This window comes from Triticum urartu, chromosome 5A (genome assembly GCF_056163025.1).
Source record: "Triticum urartu cultivar PI428250 chromosome 5A, HENAU_Tu73, whole genome shotgun sequence".
NCBI lineage: Eukaryota > Viridiplantae > Streptophyta > Magnoliopsida > Poales > Poaceae > Triticum > Triticum urartu.
In genome coordinates this window covers 517,012,089-517,023,543 of record NC_141877.1, presented here as the reverse complement: position 1 = coordinate 517,023,543, position 11,455 = coordinate 517,012,089, and positions in this window count along the sequence as shown.

Genomic DNA, 11,455 nt, shown 5'->3' with positions numbered 1-11,455 from the left:
AAGGAACACTGGACAGCGGTCAAAAACATCCTGAAGTACCTGAAAAGGACCAAGGATATGTTTCTCGTTTATGGAGGTGGCGAAGAGCTCGTCGTAAAGGGTTACATCGACGCTAGCTTCGACACAGATCTGGATGACTCTAAGTCACAAACCAGATACATGTATATTTTGAATGGTGGGGCAGTAAGCTGGTGCAGTTGCAAGCAAAGCGTCGTGGCGGGATCTACATGTGAAGCAGAATACATGGCAGCCTCGGAGGCAACACAAGAAGCAATCTGGGTGAAGGAGTTCATCACCGACCTAGGAGTCATACCCAATGCGTCGGGGCCGATGACTCTCTTCTGTGACAACACTGGAGCTACTGCCCTTGCCAAGGAGCCCAGGTTTCACAGGAAGACCAGGCATATCAAGCGTCGCTTCAACTCCATTCGTGAAAGTGTTCAAAATGGAGACATAGAAATTTGTAAAGTACATACGGACCTGAATGTAGCAGATCCATTGACTAAACCTCTCCCTAGAGCAAGACATGATCAACACCAGAATTCCATGGGTGTTCGATTCATCACAATGTAACTAGATGATTGACTCTAGTGCAAGTGGGAGACTGTTGGAAATATGCCCTAGAGGCAATAATAAAATGATTATTATATTTCCTTGTTCATGATAATTGTCTATTATTCATGCTATAATTGTATTATCCGGAAATCGTAATACATGTGTGAATACATAGACCACAACACGTCCCTAGTGAGCCTCTAGTTGACTAGCTCGTTGATCAAAGGATAGTCATGGTTTCCTGACTATGGACATTAGATGTCATTGATAATGGGATCACATCATTAGGAGAATGATGTGATGGACAAGACCCAATCCTAAGCTTAGCTCAAAGATCGTGTAGTTCGTTTGCTGTAGCTTTTCTGAATGTCAAGTATCATTTCCTTAGACCATGAGATTATGCAACTCCCGGATACCGTAGGAGTGCCTTGGGTGTGCCAAACGTCACAACGTAACTGGGTGACTATAAAGGTACATTACAGGTATCTCCGAAAGTGTCTGTTGGGTTGGCACGAATCGAGACTGGGATTTGTCACTCCGTATGACGGAGAGGTATCTCTGGGCCCACTCGGTAATGCATCATCATAATGAGCTCAATGTGACCAAGGGGTTGGTCACGGGATCATGCATTACGGTACGAGTAAAGTGACTTGCCGGTAACGAGATTGAACAAGGTATTGGGATACCGACGATCGAGTCTCGGGCAAGTAACGTACCGATTGACAAAGGGAATTGAATACGGGATTGATTAAGTCCTCGACATCGTGGTTCATCCGATGAGATCATCGAGGAGCATGTGGGAGCCAACATGGGTATCCAGATCCCGCTGTTGGTTATTGACCGGAGAGGCGTCTCGGTCATGTCTGCGTGTCTCCCGAACCCGTAGGGTCTACACACTTAAGGTTCGGTGACGCTAGGGTTGTAGAGATATTAGTATGCAGTAACCCGAAAGTTGTTTGGAGTCCCGGATGAGATCCTGGACGTCATGAGGAGTTCCGGAATGGTCCGGAGGTAAAGATTTATATATAGGAAGTCCAGTTTCGGCCAGCGGGAAGGTTTCGGAGGTTACCGGTATTGTACCGGGACCACCGGAAGGGTCCCGGGGGTCCACCGGATGGGGCCACCTATCCTGGAGGGCCCCATGGGCTGAAGTGGCATGGGAACCAGCCCCTGATGGGCTGGTGCGCCCCACCCAAGGGCCCAAGGCGCCTAGGGTTGGAAACCCTAGGGGTCGTTGCCCCCCGAGGGGGCATGCGCCCCCTGGTTGGAAACCCTAAGGGGGCTGTTGCCCCCAGGGGCCGCCCCCCCCCCCTTTTAGATGGGATCTCCAAGGGGGCATGCGCCCCCCTAGCCCCTATATATAGTGGAAGGGAGGGACGGCAGCCGCACCTTTGCTCTTGGTGCCTCCCTCTCCCTCCGTAACACCTCTCCTCCCCGCTTGTGCTTGGCGAAGCCCTGCCGGGATCCTGCTGCATCCATCACCATGCCGCCGTGCTGCTGGATCTTCATCAACCTCTCCTTCCCCCTTGCTGGATCAAGAAGGAGGAGACGTCTTCCCAACCGTACGTGTGTTGAACGCGGAGGTGCTGTCCGTTCGGCACTTGGTCATCGGTGATTTGGATCACGGCGAGTACGACTCCATCATCCCCGTTCACTTGAACGCTTCCGCTCGCGATCTACAAGGGTATGTAGATGAACTCCTATTCCCCTCGTTGCTAGAATACTCCATAGATTGATCTTGGTGATGGGTAGAAATTTTTTAATTTCTGCTACGATCCCCAACAATGATATGGCCAATATCATCTTGCGCCTTTGATCTCCATCTTCGAGGCGCGGCATGAACACCATCGTCACCGGCATGACACCATGATCTCCATCATCGTGTCTTCATGAATTTGCCTCGCCAACTATTACTTCTACTACTATGGCTAACGGTTAGCAATAAAGTAAAGTAATTACATGGCATTTTCATTGACACGCAGGTCATAAATAAATTAAGACAACTCCTATGGCTCCTGCCGGTTGTCATACTCATCGACATGCAAGTCGTGATTCCTATTACAAGAACATGATCAATCTCATACATCACATATATCATTCATCACATCCTTTTGGCCATATCACATCACATAGCATACCCTACAAAAACAAGTTAGACGTCCTCTAATTGTTGTTGCATGTTTTACGTGGCTGCTATGGGTTTCTAGCAAGAACGTTCCTTACCTACGCAAAACCACAACGGTGATATGCCAATTGCTATTTACCCTTCATAAGGACCCTTTTCATCAAATCTGATCCGACTAAAGTGGGAGAGACAGACACCCGCCAGCCACCTTATGCATCACGTGCATGTCAGTCGGTGGAACCTGTCTCACGTAAGTGTATGTGTAAGGTCGGTCCAGGCCGCTTCATCCCACGATGCCGCCGAATAAGGATAAGACTAGTAACGGCAAGCAAATTGAACAAATCATCGCCCACAACTACTTTGTGTTCTGCTCGTGCATAGAATCTACGCATAGACCTAGCTCATGATGCCACTGTTGGGGAACGTAGCAATAATTCAAAAAATTTCTACGTGTCACCAAGATCAATCTAGGAGATACTAGCAACGAGAGAGAGGGAATGCATCTTCATACCCTTGAAGTTCGCTAAGCGGAAGTGTTCAAGAGAACGGGGTTGATGGAGTCGTACTCGTCGTGATCCAAATCACCGATGATCCTAGCACCGAACGGACGGCACCTCCGCGTTCAACACACGTACGGAACGAAGAGACATCTCCTCCTTCTTGATCCAGCAAGGAGAGAGGAGAGGTTGATGGAGATCCAGCAGCACGACGGCATGGTGGTGGAAGCAGCGGGATCTCGACAGGGCTTCGCCAAGCACCAACGAGAGGGAGAGGTGTCACGGAGGGAGAGGGAGGCGCCAGGGACTTGGGTGCGGCTGCCCTACCTCCCCCCCCCCCACTATATATAGGACCCCTAGGGGGGCGCCGGCCCTAGGAGATCCAATCTCCAAGGGGGGCAGCGGCCAAGGGGGGGACTTGCCCCCCAAGTCAGGTGGGGCGCCCCCCACCCCTAGGGTTTCCAACCCTAGGCGCAAGGGGAGGCCCATGGGGGGGCGCACCAGCCCACCAGGGGCTGGTTCCCCTCCCACTTCAGCCCATGGGGCCCTCCGGGATAGGTGGCCTCACCCGGTGGACCCCCGGGACCCTTCCGGTGGTCCTGGTACATACCGATTACCCCCGAAACTTTCCCGATGGCCGAAACTGGACTTCCTATATATAAATCTTCACCTCCAGACCATTCCGGAACTCCTCGTGACGTCCGGGATCTCATCCGGGACTCCGAACAACTTTCAGGTTACCGCATACTAATATCTCTACAACCCTAGCTTCACCGAACCTTAAGTGTGTAGACCCTACGGGTTCGGGAGACACGCAGACATGACCGAGACGACTCTCCGATCAATAACCAACAGCGGGATCTGGATACCCATGTTGGCTCCCACATGTTCCATGATGATCTCATTGGATGAACCACGATGTCGAGGATTTAATCAATCCCGTATACAATTCCCTTTGTCTATCGGTACGATACTTGCCCGAGATTCCATCGTCGGTATCACGATACCTCGTTCAATATCGTTACCGGCAAGTCTCTTTACTCGTTCCGTAACACATCATCCCGTGATCAACTCCTTGGTCACATTGTGCACATTATGATGATGTCCTAACGAGTGGGCCCAGAGATACCTCTCTGTTACACGGAGTGGCAAATCCCAGTCTCGATTCGTGCCAACCCAACAGACACTTTTGGAGATACCCGCAGTGCACCTTTATAGCCACCCAGTTACGTTGTGACGTTTGGTACACCCAAAGCATTCCTACGGTATCCGGGAGTTGCACAATCTCATGGTCTAAGGAAATGGTACTTGACATTAGAAAAGCTTTAGCATACGAAATACACGATCTTGTGCAAGGCTTAGGATTGGGTCTTGTCCATCACATCATTCTCCTAATGATGTGATTGTTGGGGAACGTAGTAATTTCAAAAAAATTCCTACGCACACGCAAGATCATGGTGATGCATAGCAACGAGAGGGGAGAGTGTTGTCTACGTACCCTCGTAGACCGGAAGCGGAAGCGTTAGCACAACGTGGTTGATGTAGTCGTACGTCTTCATGGCCCGACCGATCAAGCACCGAAACTACGGCACCTCCGAGTTCTAGCACACGTTCAGCTCGATGACGATCCCCGGACTCCGATCCAGCAAAGTGTCAGGGAAGAGTTCCGTCAGCACGACGGCGTGGTGACGATCTTGATGTTCTACCGTCGCAGGGCTTCGCCTAAGCACCGCTACAATATTATCGAGGATTATGGTGGAGGGGGGCACCGCACACGGCTAAGAGAACGATCACGAAGATCAACTTGTGTGTATAGAGGGGCCCCCTGCCCCCGTATATAAAGGAGCAAGGGGGAGAGGCCGGTCGGCCCTTGGGGCGCGCCAAGGAGGGGGGAGTCCTCCTCCTAGTAGAAGTAGGACTCCCCTTTCCTAGTCCAACTAGGAAGAGAGAAGGGGGAAGGAAAGAGAGGGAGAGGGAGAGGGAAAGAGGGGCCGCGCCCCCCTCCCCTAGTCCAATTCGGACTCCCCATGGGAGGGGGTGCACCACCTCCTGGGCTGCTGCCCTCTCTCTCCCCTCAAGCCCACTAAGGCCCAATACTTCCCCGGGGGGTTCCGGTAACCCTTCCGGCACTCCGGTTTTCTCCGAAATCACCCGAAACACTTCCGGTGTCCGAATATAGCCGTCCAATATATCAATCTTTGTGTCTCGACCATTTCAAGACTCCTCGTCATGTCCGTGATCATATCCGGGACTCCGAACAACCTTCGGTACATCAAAATATATAAACTCATAATGAAACTGTCATCATAACGTTAAGCGTGCGGACCCTATGGGTTCGAGAACAATGTAGACATGACCGAGACACGTCTCCGGTCAATAACCAATAGCGGAACCTGGATGCTCATATTGGCTCCTACATATTCTACGAAGATCTTTATCGGTCAGACCGCATAACAACATACGTTGTTCCCTTTGTCATCGGTATGTTACTTGCCCGAGATTCGATCGTCGATATCTCAATACCTAGTTCAATCTCGTTATCGGCAAGTCTCTTTACTCGTTCCGTAATACATCATCTCGCAACTAACTCATTAGTTGCATTGCTTGCAAGGCTTAAGTGATGTGCATTACCGAGAGGGCCCAGAGATACCTCTCCGACAATCGGAGTAACAAATCCTAATCTCGAAATACGCCAACCCAACATGTACCTTTGGAGACACCTGTAGAGCACCTTTATAATCACCCAGTTACGTTGTGATGTTTGGTAGCACACAAAGTGTTCCTCCGGCAAACGGGAGTTGCATAATCTCATAGTCATAGGAACATGTATAAGTCATGAAGAAAGCAATAGCAACAAACTAAACGATCAAGTGCTAAGCTAATGGAATGGGTCAAGTCAATCACATCATTCTCCTAATGATGTGATCCCGTTAATCAAATGACAATTCATGTCTATGGTTAGGAAACATAACCATCTTTGATCAACGAGCTAGTCAAGTAGAGGCATACTAGTGACACTCTGTTTGTCTATGTATTCACACATGTATTATGTTTCCGGTTAATACAATTCTAGCATGAATAATAAACATTTATCATGATATAAGGAAATAAATAATAACTTTATTATTGCCTCTAGGGCATATTTCCTTCAGTGATCCCGTTATCAACGACATCCAATGTCCATGGTCGGGAAACCATAACCATCTATTGATCAACGAGCTAGTCAACTAGAGGCTTACTAGGGACATGGTGTTGTCTATGTATCCACACATGTATCTGAGTTTCCTATCAATACAATTCTAGCATGGATAATAAACGATTATCATGAACAAGGAAATATAATAATAACTAATTTATTATTGCCTCTAGGGCATATTTCCAACAAAAGTCAAAGTAAAAAAGCAAAGCAAGATTAAAGTGATGGAGATTGATATGATGAGAATAGACCCGGGGGCCATAGGTTTCACTAGTGGCTTCTCTCAAGAGCATAAGTATTCTACGGTGGGTGAACAAATTACTGTTGAGAAATTGACAGAATTGAGCATAGTTATGAGAATATCTAGGCATGATCATGTATATAGGCATCACATCCGTGACAAGTAGACCGAAACGATTCTGCATCTACTACTATTACTCCACTCACCGACCGCTATCCAGCATGCATGTAGAGTATTAAGTTAAAAACAGAGTAACGCTTTAAGCAAGATGACATGATGTAGAGAGATAAATTCATGCAATATGGAATAAACCCCATCTTGTTATCCTCGATGGCATCTTTGACTCCTTGGAGTAGGGTCCAAGTCTCTTGGATCACGTTTGGTGAGAAAATCACATTCCCGAAGGTTTTATTCCGTTTGGACTCCGTTTGATATTCTGTTTCTCCGAAATACTGAAATAGGCAAAAAAACAGCAATTCTGGGCTGGGCCTCCGGTTAATAGGTTAGTCCCAAAAATAATATAAAAGTGGAAAATAAAGCCCAATATAGTCCAAAACAGTAGATAATATAGCATGGAGCAATCAAAAATTATAGATACGTTGGAGATGTATCAGGCATCCCCAAGCTTAATTCCTGCTCGTCCTCGAGTAGGTAAATGATAAAAAGAGAATTTTTGATGCCGAGCGCTACTTGGCATAATTTCAATGAAAATCTTCTTAATTGTGATATGAATATTCATATTCGAAAGATTCAAGACAAAAGTTTATATTGACATAAAAATAATAATACTTCAAGCATACTAACAAAGCAATTATGTCTTCTCAAAATATCATGGCCAAAGAAAGTTATCCCTACAAAATCATATAGTCTTGCTATGCTCTATCTTCACCACACAAAGTATTTAAATCATGCACAACCCCGATGACAAGCCAAGCAATTGTTTCATACTCTAACTTTTTCAAAACTTTTTTAATCTTCACCATGGATATAGCACTATAGGTGGAATAGAATGGTGGTTGTGGAGAAGACAAAAAGGAGAAGATAGTCTCACATCAACTAGGCGTATCAACGGGCTATGGAGATTCCCATCAATAGATATCAATGTGAGTGAGTAGGGATTGTCATGCAACGGATGCACTAGAGCTATAAGTATATGAAAGCTCAAAAAGAAACTAAGTGGGTGTGCATCCAACTTGCTTGCTCATGAAGACCTAGGGCAATTTGAGGAAGCCCATCATTGGAATATACAAGCCAAGTTCTATAATAAAAGATTCCCACTAGTATATGAAAGTGACATAACGAGAGACTCTCTATCATGAAGATCATGGTGCTACTTTGAAGCACAAGTGTGGTAGAAGGATAGTAACATTGTCCCTTCTCTCTTTTTCTCTCATTTTTTATTTATATTTTTTATTTGGGCCTTTTCTCTTTTTTTATGGCCTCTTTTCTTTCTCTTTTTTTGGGCTTCTTTGGCCTCTCTTATTCATTTTCCGTCCGGAGTCTCATCCCGACTTATGGGGGAATCATAGTCTCCATCATTCTTTCCTCACTTGGGACAATGCTGTAAAAATGACGATCATCACACTTTTATTTTTCTTACAACTCAACAATTACAACTCGATACTTAGAACAAAATATGACTCTATATGAATGCCTCCAGCGGTGTACCGCGATATGCAATATTACAATGATGAATGTGTCATGATAAATGGAATGGTGGAAAGTTGCATGGCAATATATCTCGGAATGGCTATGGAAATGCCATAATAGGTAGGTATGGTGGCTGTTTTGAGGAAGGTATATGGTGGGTGTATGATACCGGCGAAAGGTGCGCGGTATTAGAGAGGCTAGCAAAGGTGGAAGGGTGAGAGTGCGTATAATCCATGGACTCAACATTAGTCATAAAGAACTCATATACTTATTGCAAAAATCTAGAAGTTATCAAAGCAAAGTATTACGCGCATGCTCCTAGGGGGATAGATTGGTAGGAAAAGACCATCGCTCGTCCCCAACCGCCACTCATAAGGAAGACAATCAATAAATAATCATGCTCCGACTTCATCACATAACGGTTCACCATATGTGCATGCTACGGGAATCACAAACTCTAACACAAGTATTCTTTAAATTCACAACTACTCAACTAGCATGACTCTAATATTATCACCTCCATATCTCAAAACAATTATCATGCTTCAATCTTTTCTTGGTATTCAACACACTCAAAAGAAAGTTTCACAAATCTTGAATACCAAGCATATTATTATTAAGCAAATTACCATGCTATTAAGAGACTCTCAAAATAATTTAAGTGAAGCATGAGAGATCAATAGTTTCTTTAAAACAAATCCACCACCGTGCTCTAAAAAATCTAAGTGAAGCACATAGAGCAAAATTATAGTGCTCAAAAGATATAAGTGAAGCACATAGAGAAAAACTACTTAGCTCAAAAAGATATAAGTGAAGCACATATATCAAAACTACATAGCTCAAAAGATATAAGTGAAGCACATAGAGCAAAATTATAATGCTCAAAAGATATAAGTGAAGCACATAGAGTATTCTATCAAATTTATTGGCTCTCTCAAAAGGTGTGTACAGTAAGGATGATTGTGGAATACTAAAACACAAAGACAAAAATAATACAAGACGCTCCAAGCAAAACACATATCATGTTGGTGAATAAAAATATAGCTCCAAGTAAATTACCGATGGAAGTGGACGAAAGAGGGGATGCCTTCCGGGGCATCCCCAAGCTTTGATTTTTTGGTGTCCTTGGATTATCTTGGGGGTGCCATGGGCATCCCCAAGCTTAGGCTCTTGCCACTCCTTGTTCCATAATCCATCAAAAGAATTCACCCAAAACTTGAAAACTTCAAAACACAAAACTTAAAGTAGAAAACTCGTGAGCTCTGTTAGTGAAAGAAAACAAAAAACCACTTCAAGGTACTGTAATGAACTCATTATTTATTTATACTGGTGTTAAACCTACTGTATTCCAACTTCTCTATGGATTATAAATTATTTTACTAACCATGGATTCATCAAAATAAGCAAACAACACACGAAAAACAGAATCTGTCAAAAACAGAACAGTCTGTAGTAATCTGTAGCTAGCGCAAGATCTGGAACCCCAAAAATTCTAAAATAAATTTCTGGACGTGAGGAATTTATCTATTAATAATCTTCAAAAAGAATTAACTAAATAGCACTCTCCAAATAAAAATGACAGCAGTTCTCGTGAGCGCTAAAGTTTCTGTTTTTTACAGCAAGTTCAACAAGACTTTCCCCAAGTCTTCCCAACGGTTCTACTTGGTACAAACACTAATTAAACACAAAAACACAACCAAAACAGAGGCTAAATAATTTATTTATTACTAAACAGGAGCAAAAATCAAGGAACAAAAATAAAATTGGGTTGCCTCCCAACAAGCGCTATCGTTTAACGCCCCTAGCTAGGCATAAAAGCGAGGATAGATCTAGGTATTGCCATCTTTGGTAGGCAATCCATAAGTGGCTCTCATGATACTTTCATATGGCAATTTTATTTTCTTTCTTGGAAAGTGTTCCATGCCCTTTTTTAATGGAAATTGAAATCTAATATTCCCTTCCTTCATATCAATAATCGCACCAACCGTTCTAAGGAAAGGTCTACCAAGAATAATAGGGCAAGAAGAATTGCAATCTATATCAAGAACAATGAAATCTACGGGCACATAATTTCTATTTGCAACAATAAGAAAATCATTAATCCTTCCCATAGGTTTCTTAATAGTAGAATCCGCAAGATGCAAGTTTAGAGAGCAATCATCAAAATTGCGGAAATCTAGCAAATCACACAAAGTTTTGGGGATAGTGGGGACACTAGCACCCAAATCACACAAAGCATAAAACTCATGATCTTTAATTTTAATTTTAATAGTTGGTTCCCACTCATCATAGAGTTTTCTAGGGATAGAAACTTTCAACTCAAGTTTTTCTTCATAAGATTGCATCAAGGCATCAACAATATGTTCGGTGAAGGCTTTCTTTTGACTATAAGCATGTGGATAATTTAGCACGGATTGCAACAAGGAAATACAATCAATTAAAGAGCAACTTTCATAATTAAGTTCCTTGAAATCCAATATAGTGGGTTTAGCAACATCTAGATTTTTATTTCTTTCAATCCCACTTTCATCAATTTCATCATAAAGATCTAAATACTCCGAATTTTTAGAACGCCTTCTAGGTAAAGGAAGATCATATTCAGTTTCATCAAGATTCATATTCCAAAACAAAGATTTAGTACGAGACACATCAATAACTTTTAGATCTTCATGTTGATTTTCATAGGAATTGGAAGAACACGCTTTAAAAAATGCATATTTGGAAGCACGCATCCTAGCGGTTCTTTCCTTGCACTCATCAATGGAAATTATCATGGCTTTGAGAGACTCATTGATATCATGCTTAGGAGGAATAGATCTAAGCTTTAAAGAATCAACCTCAAGAGAAATTCTATCAACGTTCCTAGCCAAATCATCAACTTTAAGCAATTTCTCTTCAAGCAAAGCATTAAAATTATTTTGTGATTTCATAAACTCTTTAACACTATTCTCAAATTCAGAGGGCGTCTTATTATAATTTCCATAAGAGTTGTTGTAGGAATTCCCATAATTATTAGAAGGATTACTAGGATATGGCCTAGGATTAAGATTCCCTCTATAAGCGTTGTTACCAAAATTATTCCTACCAACAAAATTCACATCCATAGATTCATTGTTACTTTCAATCAAAGTAGACAAAGGCATATCATTAGGATCAGAAGAAACACTCTTAGTAGCAAATAATTTCATAAG